Below are 22,273 nucleotides of genomic sequence, written 5' to 3'. Positions count from 1 at the left end.
AAGAGGCATGCAGTGAATGAGGTTTTCTGCCCAAGTAAGAAGCCCTTTCCAATGGTGGTATAAATCTAAGACTGAGCTAATATTTGGATTTATCTAAGCAGGGGCTTGGAGTGAGTCAGTCACACAAAGAGTCACTATCCTAAACATTGGGCTTTTGCTCTTTTGGTTTTGAAAAGACTTTCTGAAGGGAGTGTTTTGTGATAGGAAAGGAAAAAAAAATCAAAAAAGTATTGAGCTATAAATGTGATCATGTTGGGAGGTATGGCCATTTTCTGGAGCACTCAGAGTATGTTAGATTCCTTCTTGCAGTGTTAGAAGAGAGCCTGGCAGGTTTTTAAAGGTTGTTACCTGTCTACATAGACAAGGCTTGGTTTGCTTATTCAGCCCAGGTTTGCTGAAATACTCATAAGGCATCTATGAATAATTTGGACATATACTTTTTCCAAATGCTTCAGACTGTTTAATATACTACACCTAGATTCAAATCCCAATTATGTGGCTTAAGTCCTCTTTATTTTCAGTAGAAGTAAATATCTCCTGCCTTGTGGTAGTGCATGAAGCCAGTGGGAGCCTGTAGCTCTCCTTGAAATGCCATGAAATCCTGTGCCACTAAACCTTTCCTCTGAAGCCTTGCACTACAATAAGATTGCAGACTTCCAATCCATGAGCCCATGGAACACAATCAAAACAGAACATGTAGAAACCCCATTTCTCCAACTGAAGGAGAAGTTTTTTTGAGGGAAAGACCTTGTCAAGGCAACACAGTTTCACTCAAGTTTTCAAGACTGCAAAAGTAAACACCAATACTCTTAAGTTATGAAAATATTTATTGTTTTATCAAGTGGAAGAACAGCAAGGCAGCACACCATGTTTTATGCTGTGGGGATGCCTGTAGGCAAATCTGAATAATCATGTATGTGCTTATTTTGTTTGAGTAGCTTGGATAATTATGGCTTTTGGGGATGCACTTAGTCTAATTTGTGCTGCTTTGTGTTGCTTTGATCAGCAGTTACTTCTCAGTTTCCTCATTTTGTATGACATACCCATCTTTCTGTGAAGTGTTTTGGCTGTTGGAAGGACCTGTTTGTCAATGTTTTCCATGCTAAAAACATAACTCAAGAGCAACAACTTAAAGCTAAATATGAAGAGACCAAAGGGTGGAGGATTTCCCTGCAATAAATCCCATGGCTTTGTGCAATCTCCATGGGTATTTCAGCTTGAGAAGGAATGTGGAGCTCCAGCATTGGGGAATTTGGCACATAGATGAAAATGGACAGCCGTTGTTTTTCCTTCTGGTTCAGGCCAATGCACATTTTTCATGAGCTAGAGTAATTTTGATTTCCTATCACACTTATGTTGCCTTAGTTACATGTGTTAATCTATACCTTGAGAGTTTCTTTTCAGCATTGCCCATGGCACAAATTTCACCAGGTCTTTGTGGCTCCTGCACATGATACTACTGAAATAATCTAAATCTTTCTCAAGTATAGACAAGTAGGGATAAGGAAACATCACAAATAAAGAGGCACTGGGTGGGTGAGGAGTGTACTGGGGAGGCAGCAGGATCAGCCTGGTAGGAGTGCAGTGGGAAGGAGTTATTTTGTATTGGAAGTGCCCAGGGAGAGTGAGGGTATGGCATCCTCTGTGTCAGATGTGCTTTACTTCCCTTCCTCAACTCTTTCAGATTGCTCTTGTCAAGCTCTTGATTAATGTAGTCCTAGGATGGTTAAATTTGTCTGAGTTAAATTTATTAATGTGCACCTTGTTAATAGGAAGAACAAGCCATGCTGAAGGGAAGAAAAATGGGCTACTTTCTTTCTTTCATTATGCCTTGTTTGTGTGAGGCTTTGATACTCACTTTAGTCTCCTTTCTCCTTCTACTCTTTATATCTGCCCTTTGTATGATGGTGGTGTACTGAATAATTTTTATTAAATGTTCTGTTCTGAAATTGCTATGAAGACAGAAAGAAGTGAGGTGGGAACTCTTTGGCTTCCTGGGCTTTTTCTCTCATTTATGCTCTCATTTAACTTCTAACTCAGCTACAATCAGCACAACCTCCACTCAAACTTGATCCATGTCTGTAAGCACCTGGGCTGGTCAGTGGTCCCTGCTGGGCTTTGCAGCTGCATAGACTTGAACAAATTGAGACTGAGAGGGACTAGCTTGTTTTTTGTGGTTGCTGTTTAACTTTAAACTTGCCCTTCCTGCCATCAGATGAAGAAGACTCAGCATCGAGCTAGTACGGATTTCTTCAATACCCATTCTAAGTGCAATATCCTCCATGGTCTTGATATAAAGGTAAAATAATTTTGGCTGTGTGTGGGTGACTTTATTTCTGGCTAAGTTAGGTCTGTCTGATGAGAGTTAAAGGGACTTTTGAAGGGAGAAAAATTCCCAACATCTTTCAGAGCACTCACAAATGAATGCAGAAACAAGGGCAATGATAAAACTTCCAAATCTTGGTGCCAGTTCCTTGCTTGATGAATTAATAGGTGTCTGCAGAGCTCTGATTTTCTTGTTTGCCATGCACACAGAACCCAGTGAAGGCAGTGTTAGCTAGCAGCATGTATGTGTACTCAGTAATAGTTTGCAAACTCTTAATTCACAGTATTATTTATGCATGTGTGCAGTGTGTAACTCCACTAAACTCCCTGGCAGACAGCTGAGCAGATCCTGCAAGCAGTAGGATACTGTTGTGACAGAGCAAATGGACAGATTAACTCTTCAAAGAAGTGTAAGGAAAATATTCAAACACTGATTGCACAGGCAATGATAAAATTGTCTTCTCGTTAAGAACTAAAGGACACTGATATGTTGCTAATGTTAACAGAATGGTGGAATTTAAACCACCAAAAGCAAAACGATTGGTCAGGAACAAGCAGTGTATACTCTACACTGCCATGTGAGTGTTTTTCAGGAGGTGTTTCCTGGCTGTACCCTTAGTTGGGGTGGATTTGCTCTCACCTTTAGTCAGAGAAGGGAAGGAGCAGGACACCTCTGAGACGTGATGATGTAGTGTAGGTGCCTTTCTGGTTAGTGCTAACACAGAGTAATGACTCAAGCAGCCCCAAAGGAATTGCACAGCTCTCTTCATGGCTGGTTGTACTGTTGTCATCCCCATTAATAATAGTGATTATTCAGAGTGTTATGTGTATTTGAGAGTCAACACATCTAATGAGTATTCCTTTAGCCGTGGGTAGCATTATAGATCTGAATTCTGTGGCTTAAAGTTAACCCAAATTGTCCCGGAAATTTAGAAGTAGAGGAGAGGGAAATTAAACAAAAATGACACTAGAAAATGCATTTGCATCTGTAATATCTGTCACTTTGAGTTGCTCTTCTGTCATCATATGTCCTCTTTATGCATGGCTGAGGAAACCATTATGAATACTGTCAAAAAAAGATAATGACACCTGCTTATTTTAAATGTAGTCTCCCAGGGATTTGAAGCACATTTTTTGTCTAGGCATGTTTCTGAAGAAGGATTGAGTAATGTTTTTGGGATAGATATGGTAGGATGCTCATACCATTGAAACTGCAGATGCTCCTGGAGCTGGAATGAGGGATAAAGTGAGACTAATGAGGTGTCTTTACCTGCTATCTTAAGCCTACAGAATAAAAAAAGGCACAGTTGCTGGGAAAACTGTTCTAACATTTCTCAATTTGCTTGTATAAGCTATTTAGATGGTTGTTTTGAAACTTTGATCTTTTCTTAGGAAGAAACAAGTCCTTTACCTTTAAATATAAATTGCAGCAAAGAGCAATTCCTGAGCAAAGAACAGCAGAGGATGTGAATTGCAGAGGCCACTTATGCAGGATACTGGGAAATAATGATCATGTGGAAAATGTACACAGTTTAATTAAGCACATTGATTAAATCAATATGACTCAAACAGCTTAGTGCTCCAATCAGCTTAATCTCATTAAATGTAATTCAGGCCTCAATAATTGATTAATAATGCATTATAGTTTATGAATTATTGACTCAGAGTTATTATAACTGTGCCTGCTCCCCGTGTGGCAGCCAGTGTTGCATGTTAATTATGAAAGTCTCAAGCCCTCTTGAATAACTTTTTCAAACCTGGAGATGACACATCTCCTAGTGAAACAGGGATCAAATTAGTTCAGCACCTTATTGGAGTCAGTCCGCCCCAAAGGAAGCTGCACTCCTTAAAGGAAGCTCTCATCTAATGTTGAAACGAGGAGGTAGAATGACCCGCTTTGATTGGTAATGATCTTTTCAGCAGGCAGAAGGGCTGCCTGTAGCAATTCATCTGGAGTGCTAACCTGGCATTGTGCTGGCTGGAAGCAGCTCACACCAGTGAGCACATCTGCTCTGCACTGTCCCTGCCAGGGATCCTCCCTCCAGCACACGTGCAAGCAGTGTTTGCATTGCACTTTGCCACTTGCTTGTGGACCCTCAGGTCACACGTTTCTGCCAAATGGGGACCCATCCACCTCCCAGAACTGTCTGAGTGCTGACTGGCTTCTGTGGGAAGGTCTGTCACTGTCAAGGCAGGATGGGAATGAGAAGACTGACTCAGAAGCTGCTGAGAACAAAACTCTGGTTTATTCAAAATACACTGCTCTTTTATACAGAGCTTCGTGAGGACCAACTCCATCGGTCCTGAAGTGGAAACAATCCACACCATTGGTGCAGAGTGCTTGACGCACAGTGATAGAACTTAACTATAAACAATATGAACAGTAAGAGAGAGAAAGAATTATTTACATTCTTCTCCAACGCTTTCCTAGGCTTCTGCCTGGTTAGAAACTCTCCATTTCTCTCTTTGACTGAATCTGAGGCCCACAAAGGTCTGATAGGCTTTTATGATGACAGCACCACAGTGCTAATGTTGTACAGGAAGAACAAACCATTGCTGCTATTGATGATAATCTCAGGAGACAAACCAAGAACTGAAGAAAGCCCTGGCTCCTTGGGTGGTCCCCCATTAGATGGCATTTCCACTGAATGGCAACAGAAGATGTTATCTCTGACAGCCTGTTTTTGTAGCTTTCTAGGTACTTATTGTAGACCAAATTGCAATTTTATGCAGAAAGTGTCCACCATTTCCTTCTAGTATTCCATTTACAGACCTGTTCTGCTTTTTCCTTTCATCAGTTCTCTGTCTTTTCTTTTTTTGTGATTATAGTTAAAAGTGAACAGATTTTACTGTGTATAGAAATTGATTGAGATGGTTATAGAACACTGGAGAAAAAAATTTTTTCTTTATCCTTGCATCTGCAATAATGAGGTTTGCGTCTTTGTATTTTTTTGATTTGAAGATTTTCTCCTAATTTGCAGGGCTGCCAGGCATAGGTGCTGATTTCTTTCTCACTTTGTACCAAACACTTTGTTTTTGCTGACAGGAAGAGTCAGCTGTTGTGAAAACTGTTATCCTGTTTTAATGCAGCAGTGAAAAAAGGCTGAATAAAATTGTCATGTATTCTACAGTGCTAAATAATTACAGAATTGAGAATGTGTTTTTCCACTTGAATAGACAGTTTCTCAAGCATCTGAAGCCAAAGCAAAGCTGTCCAGTTATGCAACACTGATGGTCTGTGCTGAAATTTTTTCAAGATTGTCTTTCAATTGCAAACATCTCTTCTACTTTTTCTTTCTGATATCCCAGTCACAACAGCGTTGGCAGCTCCTTGCAAAAAGAGCAGAGAAATTTCTGCAAAACTATGCTCCTGTTTGAATATCCAGCCTGCTGCCATAAAGATGGAAGCTGGTTGAATGGAATATGAAATCTGTGAGACAGACACATGGTTGTGTGCAGGCTGAGGCCAGTATTTTTCATGATGTATCAAATGCTCTCGGAATCCCAGCGTTTGGTGGAGCTGACTCTGCCAGCACAGCTTTGACACTGTGGTCATCCTTCTGTGAGCTTGGCAAAATGCATATTAATGTATTGAATTCCAGTAGTCAAGGCAGCAAGGAATGGACAGAAAACACTGAATGAGGATGCTAAAACTGGGATATGAAGCACAGACAATCACAGTGTTTTTAGCAAAGAGAGAAAGTAAATATTAGGGTAATCTCTCATTTTGTCCCACCCTCTGCCTAATGCAGCATGATGGCAGAATAAGCACCTTAAACAAGATTATTGGTAGTGTTCTTCATTCTGCTGCCTTGTTCTGCATTTTTTTTTTAATAAAATTCCTTCTGAAATTTGGGCATTTGTTCTAAGCTGTCCTCTGCTTAGGGGATAGAGCAGAAAATTCTGTAGCAGTTTTTTCAGCACTTGTTCAGCTGCCTTTCCTTCTTTGATTTAGAGCAGTATTATTTATGCCCTAAAGATTTAGTATTTCCATGTCCTTTCTAGAGAAGAAATTATCTGATTAAAGGCAGAACTTTCTGGAACATAAGTTATCAATATCTTCTTGGTATGGACTTGGGACAGAACATCAGGAGTTGGACTTGATGATCCTTGTGGATCCCTTCCAACCCAAGATACTCTAAGATTCAGTAGAGCTTAAGGCTGGTAATGCTCCAGACTTCCAGAGCATAACAGCCTTTTCTGATACACTAATGAATTAAGCATCTTGAAAATCTAAATTAGCATATCTTAGTCATAATTATTTCATTTCTTGATTGGTTTGTCAAGTGCTTCAGAAGAGTCTTCTCACAGGAGTGTGGTACTACTTGTATTTTTGCTGCAAGGCTTTGAAAATTATCAATGAAACTGAAAATGGTATGGTTGCATGTTTTTCTTATATTGCTTTGGAAATTTATAGGCAGCTGCTTGGAATATGCTCTTCTTCCAACACCCCATGATCATTTGTCACTGCAGTGGACCTGCAAGCTTCTACAGGAGTGCTAGGTTGCCCAAATTCTTGCCTTAACAGAAGGGGAAAAATCCTTCTCTCCTTTAGGTGGAAACAGTCTGTGAGAAGCCTGCAGGTGATGTGTTTCCAATGGCCAATCAAGGTATTGAAATACAGCCCAGCAGAACCCCCAAGCAGCTCTTACTCCCTCAAATGGTGAACAAGCATTAAACTGCTACTGGGTTTCTATTATCAGCTTCAATTTATGGTGTGGCCAAAAAAAAAAAACCCAAATCAGCATGTTTCTGTGAGTGACACATTTCCCATACCTGGCCATAAATTCTAGTCTGGTGGGGCATGTGCTAAAAGGTCATTGTGGTACTGTGTAAGTCAGCCAGAGAAGCTTTTGAGTTGAGGTAAATCACTCCTCAGTGTGGCAGAGATGGGCTGTGAGAGGGAGGACATAATTTTTGGGTCAGACTGTCACTGGAGATTGCTCCTATCAATATTCAATGTGCTTACCAAGGTGTGAAGAGTTAATGCTTGTGCCTCAAGGTAAAAGCCAAGGTCAGGAAGGAGTTCCTTCACCTGATCACAATATTGCCCAGCTGTTTGTGTGTCATATTACACAGAGAGGGGCTGTTTTTCACAAGTCAGAAGGTCTGGAGCACCTGCTAATGCATAAAGTGTGTTGTCTTGAAGAAAATTGGGTTTGGACACCTGTGATAAAGCAGGTGTTTCTGGTCAGTAGTGCTGAAGGTGTGGATGGTGGGACAGTCTGTGGATCACCCTTGCTCCTTGAATTAAAAGGTCAGTAAGAAGTTCCTCAGGTTCAAGCTTTAAATAAGGTAAGAAATTGTCATTTTGTAACAGTAGAAATGTGACCAGTTGTTCTTCTTTCTGTTTGGTTGTACCTCCTTGTTGAAAACTGCTAGGCAAGCTGTGATCAGAGATTTGGGAGCAGGACAGCTGGCAGGTTGGCCTTGTGGAAGAGTAATCTGTGGCTGGAAATCCCAGGGGGTGTAGCACATGTACCAGCTGCTGTCAGACCCACACAACCACTCCTGCCATCTCAGAGAGCAATTTTTATTTCTGCTTCAGTATTTTTTTCCTTTTCTGTTCCAGAAAAGCTGTGCTGATACACAGATTGAGGTAGATACACATTGCTTTCTGATGCCTGACGATCTTGTGGGAACAAACTATTTTGGATGGCAAGATTGGGCAGAGTTGGCAGAAACTGGGGTCTGCCAATCTTCTAGCAAACCATCGCTTTCAGTTTGGGAACTCAGCTTGGGGATAGTTTGTCAAGTCTTGCATAGTTTGTGTTAAGAACTGCTAGGCTGTGACAGAACCCAGAGTGTGTCCTGCTAACAGGGAACTCTGCTACTCCGAGGTAGATTTTTCATGCTCCTGTGACTCTTGAATTTCTCACTCTAACAATAGGCTTCAGCTTGCACAGGCAAACCCTTCCTCAGCACCCAGAACTAACAGACTGTTGGGAAACAGTGTGGGTGGCGTTATAACTTTCATGTTGCTTTCACCTTTATCCTTCTAAACTGGAAATTTTCTTGGTGCTTTTAAATCTTGACTGACTGGTTTGGAGAGACTGTCTACTGCATCTGACTTGAAAATAGAAAAGTCATTCAGCTGATACCTCAAGGCTTTGAAAACTTTCTGGAAAACAACAATCTAATTTCTGGATTTAATGTTCCAAGCTATGCGTTTTTGTCTGATAAAGGCTGACCTAGCTAGTGATGGGTTACGAATGCCTGGAGTTGTTTGGATTGTATGGAATAGTTTTAGTGCATGTTTGCTAGAGCTGCAAGCAGTTAGTTTGTTCAGCTACTCTGCCCACATCCATGCGAGGGGCTCTACACTCTTGTGAAATGTAGCAAACACTATTTCTATGTGCTGATCTTAATCAAATACTATTTCTATGTGCTGATTTTAATATTAATCTATCCAAGAGCATTACTGAGTGAGGAGGCATATTTGCAATACATGGTATGCATTTGTTTTTCTCCTGGTTTTGTATCTAGAATTCTGAGCACCTGCTATTTCTAACTCTCACCTGTAAGTTGATTTTGCTGGGAGGGTCTATATGGATTTCTGCCTGACCTGTTTAACTGAGTTTAATTTCTGTAATTGGAGAATGAGATCCATTCCTGTGTGACTGATGCAGCCAATCTTATCACAGGAAAATAAGGCAGCAATATGTTGAAAGTAGTAGTTTGCAGATGCCACAGGCTGCTACTACTTGTTGCCTATAACTGACAGATTCTAGAAACAAGCATTTGTGATTAATGGGCTGCAATTATACAGAAATACTGAAATGAAATGGGACTAAAAATACTCCATAATGATTTTTAAAAGGCCATTCCGTTAATGAGGGGATTTGTCCATCTCTACATCAAAAGGAAACTTGTTAGCTCTCTGAGCTTGCCCACCTGTTTCTAATGCAGAAATAGAAATAAAAACCAAGTGGGGACAGCTGCTCTGCTCAGACTGCAAATGTGCTGATAAGATCAACGAGCTGACGAGTGACATGGTAGATACTGCAAAGTGCACCAGTGCTCCCAGACAGCTAAACTTGGACTTCTGTATCATTTCAGGGCACTTATTTATGTGGCTGTAACACTTGGAAAATTATATCTATCAAATCACCAATGCGTTTAGAATTTAATTGGCTTTATCAATTGTAATTGTTGTACTTCTTAGGTGGAGGGGGTGGAAATAATTATCCTTGCCATTTGGCAATTATTTTTATAAGTTTTTACTCTTTTTTCCCATAGAATTTGTTTAATAAACTCTTTTGCAAATATATCTTGCTTAACCTGGGTGCTTTGAAAGAATGAGGTTAAAGTAAATATGTTGAAATTTTTTTAAACATGATGTGGGTGGAGGTGATGAGTAAATGAAGAAGTCAGAATGGGGTTGTAGATATGTCCACACATAAGGGAGGACTTGTGGACAACTTAGGGACATTTTTTTGTTGTTGTTGTTGTTTTTTTAAGAACCAGAGAGACCAACTACAACACTCTATTTTATTTCCTCATTCTTCCCTTAGCACTTTCATATAATCTTTTGCTTTTTCCCCTAGTTTGAAAACATGAAGTGATAGTGATGGATAACAGAATACCATAGCACTCTGCAAATGTGTGTGTGCTTGATAATTTTGGGAAGGATGGGTGGAATGAAAATGACAACTGATCTTGATATAGGACAAATAATATGACTGAGAGAGGCTCTACTGATTATGTCTAAGTGCACAATTCAATTCTTTTCATAGCTAATGAAAAGATGAGGAAGTGATTTGAAGTAATGGATTATGTAGAAAATCACTTCTAGGGTGAATGTGGATGGCACAGAATCCTTTGACTGGAGCTTGGAAAACAGGTGTTGAGTTTCCAGCTCCAACTGATTTGTATTTTATCCTTGGGCAACTAACTTGATTTTTCTGTAAATCCTTACGTTCATAACTTGGAAAACACTTGAAACATGTAATCTTCAGTCTACGAAGTGCTTTAAGAGAAGATGAGTGAGATGGAATTTATTATCACTGGCATCAGAGTGACTTTGACAGGTCTCCCAGAGGATGTTTATGTCCCATGGTGAGCACCTAACGGAGGGCTGTGACTAGTGATTGAAGTAGAGATGAAGAAAATAGGCAGATGGATGGGAGGGCAGAAAGTCCTTAAATTCCTTGCTAATCAGGCTGTGCCTGTTGGAAATAAAAATGCAGAGAGGTTTTTATTGTAAAATTGAGGCTGTAGTGGATATTGCAGCAGAAACTCTCTCTGGCTTAATTTTCTTTTCCTTTGTGCTAGCTGTGCTGGGGAATTTTTGATATAAAAAAAAAAAAAAGTATTTTTTGATTTTTTTCTTTAAGTCCTTTCTACCCCTGTAGCCAAGTGCAAACGGTTCAGCCCGACTGAGGTCATTCCTTTCCTGTCCTGAGTAGCAGTGGACAGTGCAGGCTGTAACAAGATTAGTGTCTCTAGTGTCTTGTCTGCTTTGTTACTTTGCAGTGTTGCTGGTCACCCTCACAACTTGGGAGTTGTTATTGTGTGCAGTAGGGAAGTGCATTTAGCAGAGCAGGCGTTGAAGGCCATTTTTAAGCTCAGTCCTGGCCTCTGGCAGCCCAAGCTGTTTAGCTGTGTTTTATGAATCAGGTCATATCGTGTCTGCCACAGCTTCCAGATGCCAAGCTCCTTCTGTGACAGTTCTGTCAAGCGTTTTGAAAGGGCACAAAAACAACAGCCAGAGGGTCACCATGAGGCACAGCTCAACCTGTGGGAATTGTGCTTCAAAAAGAGCTACTGGCCAGAGGCTGAAAGAGAAAGCAAGAGTCAGATGAAGGGCTTTGGGCATGTTAGCAGCTGTGGTGTCCCCACTATCACTATTCTCCCCATTCTTAGCCATTACTAACTATTGAATGAGCAAGGGGGAGAATGCCTGTCAATAAACTTGCAACAGCACTTCTGCTCATCACTGGCTTCCTCCTTAAGTTCGTGTCCTAGATCATACCTTTTAAATCACAACACTCCCAGGGTCTTCCTTCTAGCTTATCAAAAGTCTCTCCCACCAGCAGGGGCATCACTTGCAATGCAGACACCATGACTTTGTTTTTCAGCCTATCAAAATGTAACGTGAAATTAGGCTCAGATCTGACAAAATTGCTGTTTGTACAAAGGGTAGTGCTCCCCATTAAATTAAATGTAATCTAATAGGCTGAAATAAAATAAAATATATCAAATTAAAACATGCAGGTAATGCATGCAAACCCTAAAATGAATTTGGATTATAAACAGGTAATGAGACTGAAAGGTTGGTTTCCTCGTCCATGAGGGAGGCATCCTAAGTAATACAGAGGAAAGAAATAATTCAAAGACATCCTTTGATTTTGAGAGTTGATGGGATCCTTGGATTTTGAGTGTTAGGTGGCAGGGGAAGGTTATTTTTTGGTATAAGTAGTTTTTCATTAGCTGCATATTCTTGCAGTTAGAAAACATCAGTTAGAAGTTTCTTCATATTTTGAAAACAATGTATTAACATAAGAAGCTTTGTTAGATACAGCAAGAAGACAAATCATCTTTGCAATGCTAGCCATTAGCCTGTCATGACCATGATTTCCAGGGATTTTCTTTTATATAAATAAGTGTTTCTTTTAAAAGCATTCAGAGTTTACAGAGCAGGAGATGAAGTGGCTGTGAATGCTCTGGCATAGAATGGTTTTGATATGAGTGTTTCTTATGGCACGTTGAGAGAGGAGCTCATGCTGTGGGTTGTCCAGGTTGTATCGAGTGAATGAGCTGCAAGTGGAAGGATTCTGGGGCAGGGTCAGTTGGAAAAGTTTAAAGTTCTGCAGTGGAAGTGTTGGGGTGAAAGTGCAGGAAGGCACTGGGATTGAGGAAACATCACAGTTATCAGCTTTATGAAGTCAGTCTGTGTACTACACCTCAAAAATTCAAACTGATTAGGAGCTATCAGTTGTGCTGTTACATTATTTGCCTGAAAGAACTTTCTGGATTGCTTTTATATAAATTTAATATCACTTAGGTAATTATGAAGAACTAGAAGCTCTCCTGTGTGAAAGCTCCCACTTTTGCAGTGATACATGGAGTGCTGAGGAAGGACATCACACTTGTTTCTTCTGGGGCTGCCAAGATTGTTCTGCAGCCTGTTTCCTTTATTCATGAGAATCTTTTATTATGCTTTGTAGCAACTTGTGGAGATAAAACATTTTTCCTCACCCTAGCCTTCCTGCCATTTTATTTCCTTGAACATACAACTCTGCCTAACTTGATGCTCCACTCCCTGCAGTGATTGATGCAGGAAGACATCATCCATTAGACATCATTTTCCTGGCATCTGAAGGGAAGAACTTACTGACCTGAGTCTGAGACTGCTTGGCGTGTCTTTCCACAGACTGTTTGAAATTTCTGCACTTTATTTGCTTCATGCAGTGGCAAATTTTGTTCCACCTAGTTTTGTCAAGTACTCTGGGCTCAGATTCTGCTATATGAGCCTCATTCCTTCTTCATCTTTAGGATATCTCAATAGTAGAACTGCATGAAAAAAATACAGTATGAGCTTGGTTGGGAACTTCAGGGCTCATCTCTGCTGTTTCTCCTGGAAAACTTGTTATGGTCTGTCACACAACAAGTCCTGCATTCTAGGAGATGGAACATGGTGCTACTTCTGTCATGATACAAGAGCATTGTGCCAGCATCAGTTTTGCTCTCTTAATGATGTGATTGAAAGACCTTTTATGTTGACCCCTTATTTGTGTTCTTTTGCTCAGGTATTTGAAGAGTTCATCTAAGACCTTGCCATGAGGACAAGATTAATTATTCAAAATTGTAGACAGTTTAACCTAATTGATCTATTGTTTGTGGAAAGCAAGAATTTCCTTTGGGATCAGATCTGGACAATGTAGTTCTAAGATTTAGGATAGACTTAGACAACAATGATGTAAAAGTCAATTTAGTGATGCCACAAATGAGCTCAACCTGCAGAAGGTCCTTTACTGTGAAACTGTTGACATAGTGAAGTGGTAGAAGGTTTTTTTTTTGTAGACTTTTTGTTTATTTCTGTGTTTTTTATGTGTAAGAGAACACACAATTTAAAATTCTCATATTTTTCTTACTCCAGGAGAAATACCAAATAATATTATTTTTAAGAAACATTCCTAGCTTGACTAAGTCTGGAGCAATGAGTGATAAATATCAAATCAAGCAAAGACAAAAAATTTAATTTTTACCATCAGAGGCAATCTGTAATGCTTTTTATCTTAACAAAAATTGATATTTCATCACTTTGACAATGAGAGTCTCTGATTATACTTTCTTTTAATATATTTTACTACTTTCAAGTCATTCCCTGAGGAAGACTTCAAGTCAGGGAGAGATGGATCTGTGCCACTTAAAAGCACAACACATATTTAAGAATAAACATTATGCTGTAGGTGGTAATAGGTGGGTTTTAAATATGTACTGCATAAAGAGTAAAGAGTTTTTTTAGAATAAACTATGGAGTTTGTCTTCTGTAGAGAAGAACAGCTTGAAGTACCACACAACTTAAACTTATATTAAACTGTTAAACCTGACTGTTATTCCCAGGAGTGGAAGAAAATCTAGCAGATGCCCCATTTCTCATCCTCATTTTAGGGCTCACAGGCCTCCTTGCAGGTTCTAAGTTCATCCCAGAGTGGACAAAATATTAAGATCTTCACCCAATTTTTTACCATTCCTTTCATGTCTAGATTTCCCAGAAGGAGAAATTAGCAAAATTTGGGCTTCTTAACTGGATCCATTGAAGTTAGCAAAGAAAACGAATTCCTGTTGGGTTATTTCTGTCCCCAGCCACTGCAGGATTGTTGTGTACAAAATGACTTCTTGTGCTCTGGGCAATGTGGTTTTAATGTTAACTTCCACCTCTCCACAGGGGAGGCTTTTTAGTGGAACTCTGATATTCGGTCTAAATGTTCCTTTGTGGGGTTTCTTGCCATTAACCCCAGATTCACCCACGTTGGGCACTCTGAGCAAAATTCCTCTTGCACTGAGGCTGCTCTGGCAGTGAAGGGCACAGGGTGCTGTGCTGGGGTAAAGGCTGTGTCGCCCCAGGCAGGAGATGGGGACCGAGGCATTGCTCACTGTGTGTGAAAGCCATTTGTTCCTGGAGTGTGTTCTGGGGGCGTCCCCTCTGCCAGCAGCTCCTGCTCCAGCCTGTCCATCTGCTGCCCTGAAATTCCACACAGAAGCCATTAGTGCCATCCACGGAGCAGGGGACATGGCCAGAGGGCAGCTCATGCCTCAGAGTTCACAGCTCAGTGATGCTCTGCCCTGTAGGTGCAAAGGCAGCTTGATCCCTTTAGGGATCAGATTCTCAGAAGCCTCTCTGGCAGGGAATCTAACCAGAAAGTGCAGTTGTTGCTCTTACAGTGTTGAAATGTGCCTTGCAAATGAGAAAGATGAGCTGTGAGTGAGCAGTGGGTATGTAGAATGAAATGTAAAAGCAAGGGGTGAAAATATTGCTGGTTTGGAGCTGAAGCCTTATTAAAGTCCTGTCTGTCCTATTTGGGCAAATTCTTTCTAAAGTATCCTATGTCACCAAAATCCCATTAAACTGTCACATAAATTATCAGGGTTTCCTTTTTCCATCACTGTGGATTACCCAGGGAGATATTTTTATGACAATGGAAGCTTTTTCAGTCTGCTCCTCCTGCCTGATTTCATTTCAGATGAAATCCTTCTCTCGGAAAAGAGCCCATGGATTTTATAGCTCTATGGATCTCTGCACTCTGCTTGTTACAGCAGCTGTCCTTCAGGTCTCTGTGTACTCATCTCCTGCCTTCACCTTCTTTTAGGCATGGGACAGTTTAGGGCAATGTTCTAGTTCTTCTCTCAGTTCAGTTTTTTTGTCTTTGTGCAAAACCCCAGAAGGTGAAAGTCACATATATGCCTAACTTGAAAATATTGCTTTTTACTGCTTGCCAGGTCTCAGAAGCCTTGCATCTCTGCAAGACAGTCTACATTTCTCCCATGCTGACTGAAAAACATGTGGATTGATGGCCTGGCCATGGCAGTACAAAATACTTGAGTATCTGAAATTGCCTGCTGCCACAGAACAAATTAAAGCCATAATGCGTGTGTTATAGAAGCAGGGGGTGATAGATCCTTGCCTGCCTTCTGACAGATAATCTGGAGCTCCCTACACCAGCCACCTAGATCAGGTATTGGACCTCATCTCAGTGGCTGCTGCTCACACCTTTCAAGGCATACATAAGTAGAAGCTGAGAATCTTAATCTTAAAGGTAATAGAGAGGCTTTGGAAGATCATTACTAATGAGAGAAATCCCAGAAATCATATTACTCCAATTTTGAAGTGGCAAGACTGTCACTAAATGAGCAGGTAAAACAGAATTTTCCATAAATAATTCTGTTCTGTATGTGGGAAGAAGCCCTAATGATGTCAAAATATGATGATGAAATATTTCCGAAATTTCTGATTAGCCACTAATTAGTGGCTAATGGTTAACATGGCTTAACATAGCTAACATTAAGTAGTAAGCAGACACCTTGCATCAAAGAGAACACAGGAGGTGGCAGAGCTGCCTTGTGGGCTGGAATAGTAATTCCAGCAGCCCTCAGAACAGAGAGCTGCTTCCACAGGAATAAGGGAATGGACAAGTTTCTAAAGGAGCTGTTATGACTTAGGTGGCTATAGGCCTCTGCTGGCTCTGTTTTGGGTACTGTAGTGGAGATTTTTGGCACAGGACTTTATTAACTAGGGCCCATCACGGGGAGGGCCAATATTCAGGCACAGCGGTGAGGGCAGTCAGGCCACCATAGGTTGGCTTAGCTGATAGTAACTTGGGTTTCTTTTTATGCAGCCAAGACCCAGTGGACAGTAAGGACAGATGATTGCAATCTTTTTATAGCAACCTTTTGCAATTTAAAGGTTATTTCTCCTTCCTCCCTGTTCACCTTTTCTTTCTGTGTCTGAAACGTGTTTTCTCCAATTTTTCAGCCTAAGATTCTAAACATTTGATGATTTTCAATGATCTCTTCGGTTTTCATCAGGTTTTTAACCTCTGGTGGGCAGCAGTGGGCACAGCACTGCAGCTATTTGGTTTTGCTCACTGTGTTGAGCAGAGAAAAGCAACAGAGCGTTGCCAGGTGTGGGTCCCAGGAGAGCTGCCATTTTTGCAACTGCATTGCCTTACCATCTCATCTGCTGTAATCCCCTGATCCTTCTTAGCAGTGCTTTTTCCCAGCCAGCTGTCTCCCATCTTGGTTTCATGCCCTGGGAATGTGGCCGAGGGGAGCAGAGATGGATGGCAGCAGTGAGCACAGGTGTGGGAGGTGCACCCAGGCAGAGGAATTCCTCTGCTAGCCCTGGGATGAGGTAAATGCACGTAAACAGCTTAATAAGGTACCTGCATGGTTTCAATTTTGAAGTCTGATGGTGTTTGAGCAGCTCAGAGGGTGTGCAGAGTGACACTGGGTATGCCACTGGATGCTGAGTGGGTGTATCCAGGACTGGATGATGCAGAGGTTGGAAATTTCTGCTAGACTAATGCAGGTGCACACACTTGGGATGGGGATGTTCCTTATAATCTGAGGCAATTTGAAAAGGGATACAGTAGCCTTTCCATGGGTGTAAGTCCTGAAAATAAGGTTCAGTTCTTCCCCAGCTTTCCCCAAGGTATATGCTTTGATTTGAACTGCAATTAGTTTGTGTGGGTTTCCTTTGCCTTCGGTCATACTGAAGGTCCTGATAAATAATGATGGTGGTTCCTGCTGCTTTAAGAGCTTGGGATTTTGGGAACTGCCCCAAAACAGCTTTGACAACTTGCTTACCAGTTTCCTGCAGTTCAAACCCAGCATTAGTAGGAGGTCAAGCTGAACTGAGGCTGAGCATTCTGTACCCAAATTCAGCTCCCTGATCATCTCTGATTCAGAGGTGAATGAATTCATAAAACATGTACACAAAAGAAGGTTGCCAAGCAACTTGGAGGCTGAAACTCTCCCATCAAGCTATGAAGGTAGAGAACAGGCAGCTGAGATGCTTTGTTATGTTCACTTCTTTGCCACAGCTAACAGTAATAAAACATATAATACAGACATATTTAAGAAAGGAATAGCTCATTGATAATTCTGGAATATAACAGCTGATCCTGCTAGGCTGTGTTTTGCCTCTGTATTAAGATGTATCTGCTTTTGGACCATTTAGCCAAAAACAGGCACAGCAAGGAGATGGCAATCTGGGGTAGGGAAGATTTATTCTGTCTTAAGGCAACTGAAAGTCTGACAACTGGTGGAAAAGTTTTAGGAGGGGAGAAAAGTATCTGATGCAGATTCTACCTCGGATCAGGCTCATTGTTTTCTGTGATCTCAGTATTTGATGTTTTTTAAAAATATACTTTAATATATTAATTGTACATCACACCATATCCCCTCTTCTCTCTGGCTTTGCTTAACTCTGCAGCCTTGGGCATGTCAGATGGATCCAGAACATGAAGCAGCTGTGACATGCATGGAAGAGCTATGTGATTGTCCTCCTGTTTACCCATCATTTACTCACAGAATAGCCTGTAGTGAGAACAGCTAATTAAGTTGGAAGGAAAAGTTTTGCTTTCTTGGGTTTTCTCTACTATATCCTGGGGTAAACTTGGCCCTTTGATCTGTGTCATGTTCATGGTAGTCATGCTGTACTTAGATATAAAGGAAAAAAAGAAGCCTGTATCTTAATGGCCCTGGGCTTGTGCAAAGGAAAGAGAGACATGCAGAGGCACAACCAGAAAGTTTCAGCCCAAGACCCAGATCTAGATTGAATTTTTCACATGCTGTGTACATAATTCCCTTTGACTCCTTAAAAAATCTTATCCCTGCGTCATTTCAATGTCCTGTCCCTTTACAAATGGCATGGCTCAAACCTCAGCTTGAAATAATTTAGAACAGCAGCCCAGGTCAGGGCATCTGGAACTGCTTTTCATTTCCTTTTTGTGCTCCCCTTGATGAGGGACACTGCTGTGTTAATGGGGTTTTGTTCTTTTCTTTCAAGCTTCTCATTCCCCAGTTGATGTCACGATTACTGACATCAAAGTCACGTCTTAGTGAACCTTGGTGATGACATGACTAGAGAAAGACCCTTAGAAGCAGGAGATTTAAGCAGCAAGTTAGCATGTCTGGAAGAACAAAGCTCTCATTTTCATTCATAGATACACAATCAAAAATGAGTGAAGAGAAGGTGAGATGGGAATTAGGTGATACATTAGTAAAATTACCATTCAAAGGTTCTTTGCTCTAAGTTTTGCAAGAGAAATCAGTGGTTCTTTAATCTCCTACCTTGGGTATTGTTGTTGCCATGTTATATTCTGGGCATGTTGAAATGTAACACAGTGTAAGGAGACATGATTTGCTGGATAAGGCTTTATGTATCACAAAAAGGCTCCTCTACTTTCCCTTTTTATTATTTTCATTCCCAGAGAAGGTTATGTGTCATGTGGGCTTTGCAGAGATAAATGCCTAACTTGAGCTTTCTGGCAGCTTCTTCAGAACCTGGAAAAGAGCTGCCTAAGTGTTGGCCTGAGGATTCTGAAGATTTAAGCTCAGTTCTGGTCCTGGGAGGAGGTCTATGAGAGAACCTGAGGTTGTGAGTCCTTAACGCAGGTTTAGCAGGGCATGGGAAGTTGTACCATGGAGCTCTGAAAGAGCAGAGAGAGAAGTGCAGCTGGGCAGCAGTAAGCTGTACTGGGTGGTACTGAGCTGGTCTGGTCAGGACTGCAGTTATGGGGGTGCTGGAGGTCAGGAATGAAGGGAAGGAGCTGAACTGAGTGCAGAGATCTCAGCTGGTGCTGCTAGTCGAGTGTGGAGCATGGCTGGCCAGTGCTCTGCCTACTCCTTTCATGAGCTCTGTTAATAGCAGTTAGCACAGTAATTCCAAAGTAACTGGATATGCTGTAAACCATGAGTTTGGGCCACTCCTGCTGTTTTCCAGGTGTTTGAAGAGTAGCAAGTTTTATGGCCATGTCATCAACTCTTTGCTCTGTTTGCTGCTTCATTAGTTGTCATGCTGGGAGCACTCTGGGGGAGCAGCATTTGGAGGTGGGATTTGGCTGTGCTGGCTCCTGTGAAGGGAACAGACAGTTAACAAGCTCTGTGGTTTCCTTGCTTGTACAAACCTCCCTTATGACTCTCCTGTGGGTGGGATGTCAGAACTGTGGATGTGCTTGGCAGGAGGGGATCTTTCAGAGGAAACTTTCTCTGAAATAGAGAGATTTCCTTGGCTGGACCTGCAGGCAATGGGGCCCTTCCCTTGTCACCCACAGGAGAACAATGTAGGTGATCTCTGATCTCTTTCCCTTCCTTCACGTTTAAGATCTGGAGACTCCAGGAGCTTTTCCAACACAGTCTCAGCAAGACAAGCTTGACTTTGATGAGCCTTGAGAGAAACAGCAGAAGTCAGATCTCTGCCAGCCCCATGCTATTGCAATTAGCAGAATTATGGCAAATTGTCCTGAGTTTCTGACATGAGAAAGCTGTTGCTTAGAGGTTGTTTTTCTTTTCTTATTTTGACTGAGGAGTGAACCTCTTGATTAAGATGCTGAACTCTATCAATATCCAGAATAGGTATGAGTTGTTAAAGCTATATTCATCAATTGCAAAAGAGAGCACATTTTATTCTACTCTGTGCTATTTACAGCTGTTGTCCATTAGAAGTCCTCAGGAGCCTCATTCCCAGCTATAACTGCACAGCCCCATAAGTTTAGCTCAGCAATGAACCTGCAAAACAGCATTAAATCATGGTGATGGGAGAAAGGAGAAAATGTTTGAAAATGGCAAAATGCAGTTGATGTCTTTGTGAAATCTGGCTTTTGTAGGTTGCTATTGTAAAGCATTACTAAGGTAGATGGTAATGCACAATTAACTAGAGAAGAACAGAACTAATGTCTTCTAATTTTGGGGGGAAAGATCAGAATGGCTGGTTCTGCAGGAACTAAGGAGTCTTGGGCAATCCATAAGTACCTAAGGCACTTATGAGTACAGAGTGATGAAAATGTACCAAACCCCCACAGTATGGTGAGGTGTAAGAATGACAAAAGCCTGATATGGGCTATTGAGGAACAGAGCCCCAGTTGCTTTACTGGACCAGAACATGATTGCTCTGTATGAGCTCCTTGAGCTGGGAGTGCAGTTCATTCTTCTAGTGCCCACCAACTGTTTAAGAGGGAAGTGTGGATGTGGGATTATTTCCAAATCTGAGTGTGTCCCTGTATGATGTACCTAAATTGTGCTGTAAAGTACATACTGAGCACAACTGTGCAGAATATACAGGTAAGGAGAGAAATTAATGCTTATTCCTTATGTGAATGTGAAATGAGAAATTTCACCTGCATTACCAGCTCTGGCACAGCTTTTTCTTGGTCAGACCAATGACTCAACATTTCTTTGTTGCCATCTGTATTTTTGGGGATGGTGCTCTACCTCTCTGTTTTACTATGATTGATTAATGATTTGTAACACATTAGGAAACTGAAGGATGGCTTTGGGAGATAAGGACAAAGGCATATAAGGAGCTAATTCAGCATTTATTTACAAGGGCACTCAGCTGATGCCTTTGGTTTTGCATTCTGTCCTGGTGCCTCTCCCAGCCCTGTCAGCTGGGGGCCCTCAGTTCATGAAGAGAACAAAGCCTGAGCTCTGACATGTCCTGATGGAGCAGGACAAACCTGCCCTGGCGTGGCTGTGATGCCCTGGGAGATAAAGTTTGCCACTGAAGTAAATCTGTCAGCTTGACTTGTGGTAGTGAATGCTCACAAAAGGATCATTTTAAGATAGATAATTGCTTTCTCCTTTCCTTTTATTTTCTGTGCCTGGCAGGTGTCTCCTTCTGCCTTCTCCTGTTTCCTTGGCCCATCCCTGAAGTGTGCTTAGCACAGATGGGATCTTCAAAGAATCTGCTGTCAAACTTGGTCTTTTCTAAGCATATGTATGCTGAGAGTTTTTGGAGGCTTGTACCCAGGCCAAATGTGTTTAGTGGCTTTTTCACAGGAACAGCAAATAACATATCTGATAACAAGCAAACTTTTGCTGTTAAGTTGCAAGTCTGTTTTGAAATAAGTTCAGTAGAGATTATCAATGAACTGATCAGTAAAAATTCAATTTACTCTCTGGGTTTTTTCTTTTTTTTTTTTTTTAAGCAACCCCCCAAATCCCCTCCCCTACCTCAAACTGCCACAGCTTATGTTTCCCATGCATGAAAGCAATGCTAGAAACAGATGAACTCTACTAGTTGCAACTTCTGAAAATCATCTTTTCTAATCTGAGTGAGCATCTATATTATATAAAACTGAAAAAGTCTTTCCACCAAAAGCAACAGCTTGCCTTAGCTGTGTACATTGTTTTTTCTACTTTTTGTTGTATTGTTATGAAATAATCATTAGGTTTGAGTATTCAACCTCTGCAGCTCTGGTGAACATATTAGTTTATTTTCTTTAATTTTATTGGTTTAGTTCAATTAATTATGATTTTGACCTTACAACACAAATTATTTCCAGAGATCAGTCAGCTTCCATGTCCTTGGAGCTCCTTATGGGTGGGCAAATCTGCTTAGATATTTAGAAAGTTCTGAATTGTTAATGGCAAAATACTGAAAGCAGAGCAGAACCTTAGACAATTAAATAACTTCTTGCTGCCTTAATGAAATTTGATGAAATCAAACTTTCAATAGTTTCTAGAAAGTATGGTAAAGCTATTTGGAAGCAGTAACTTGCACCTGCAGAATGTAAATACCTAGAAGTTATCACAGAATAAACAAAATGAGCTCTGTGCTGGTTATGAGGACCAAATCTGTGATCAGTTTATAGATGGCACCGTGAGTAAATATCTGGGATGTCCAGGGATATATTTTCCTTAGAATGCATTTTGGATTGTTATCTAAATCCAAAAGGACTAAAATCCACTTGCAAAGACCTTATTGAAAGACAAGCCCTGT

The 22,273-nt window shown here is 41.0% G+C and overlaps 1 protein-coding gene across 1 annotated transcript in view; it reads left to right on the top strand.

Annotated features, from left to right (window-relative positions):
- AGBL1 (AGBL carboxypeptidase 1) overlaps positions 1-22,273 on the top strand; it is a 249,836-nt gene that overhangs the window by 65,186 nt on the left and 162,377 nt on the right.

This window comes from Lonchura striata, chromosome 11, assembly GCF_046129695.1.
Source record: "Lonchura striata isolate bLonStr1 chromosome 11, bLonStr1.mat, whole genome shotgun sequence".
Lineage (NCBI taxonomy): Eukaryota > Metazoa > Chordata > Aves > Passeriformes > Estrildidae > Lonchura > Lonchura striata.
This window is presented reverse-complemented; position numbering and strand designations above follow the sequence as displayed.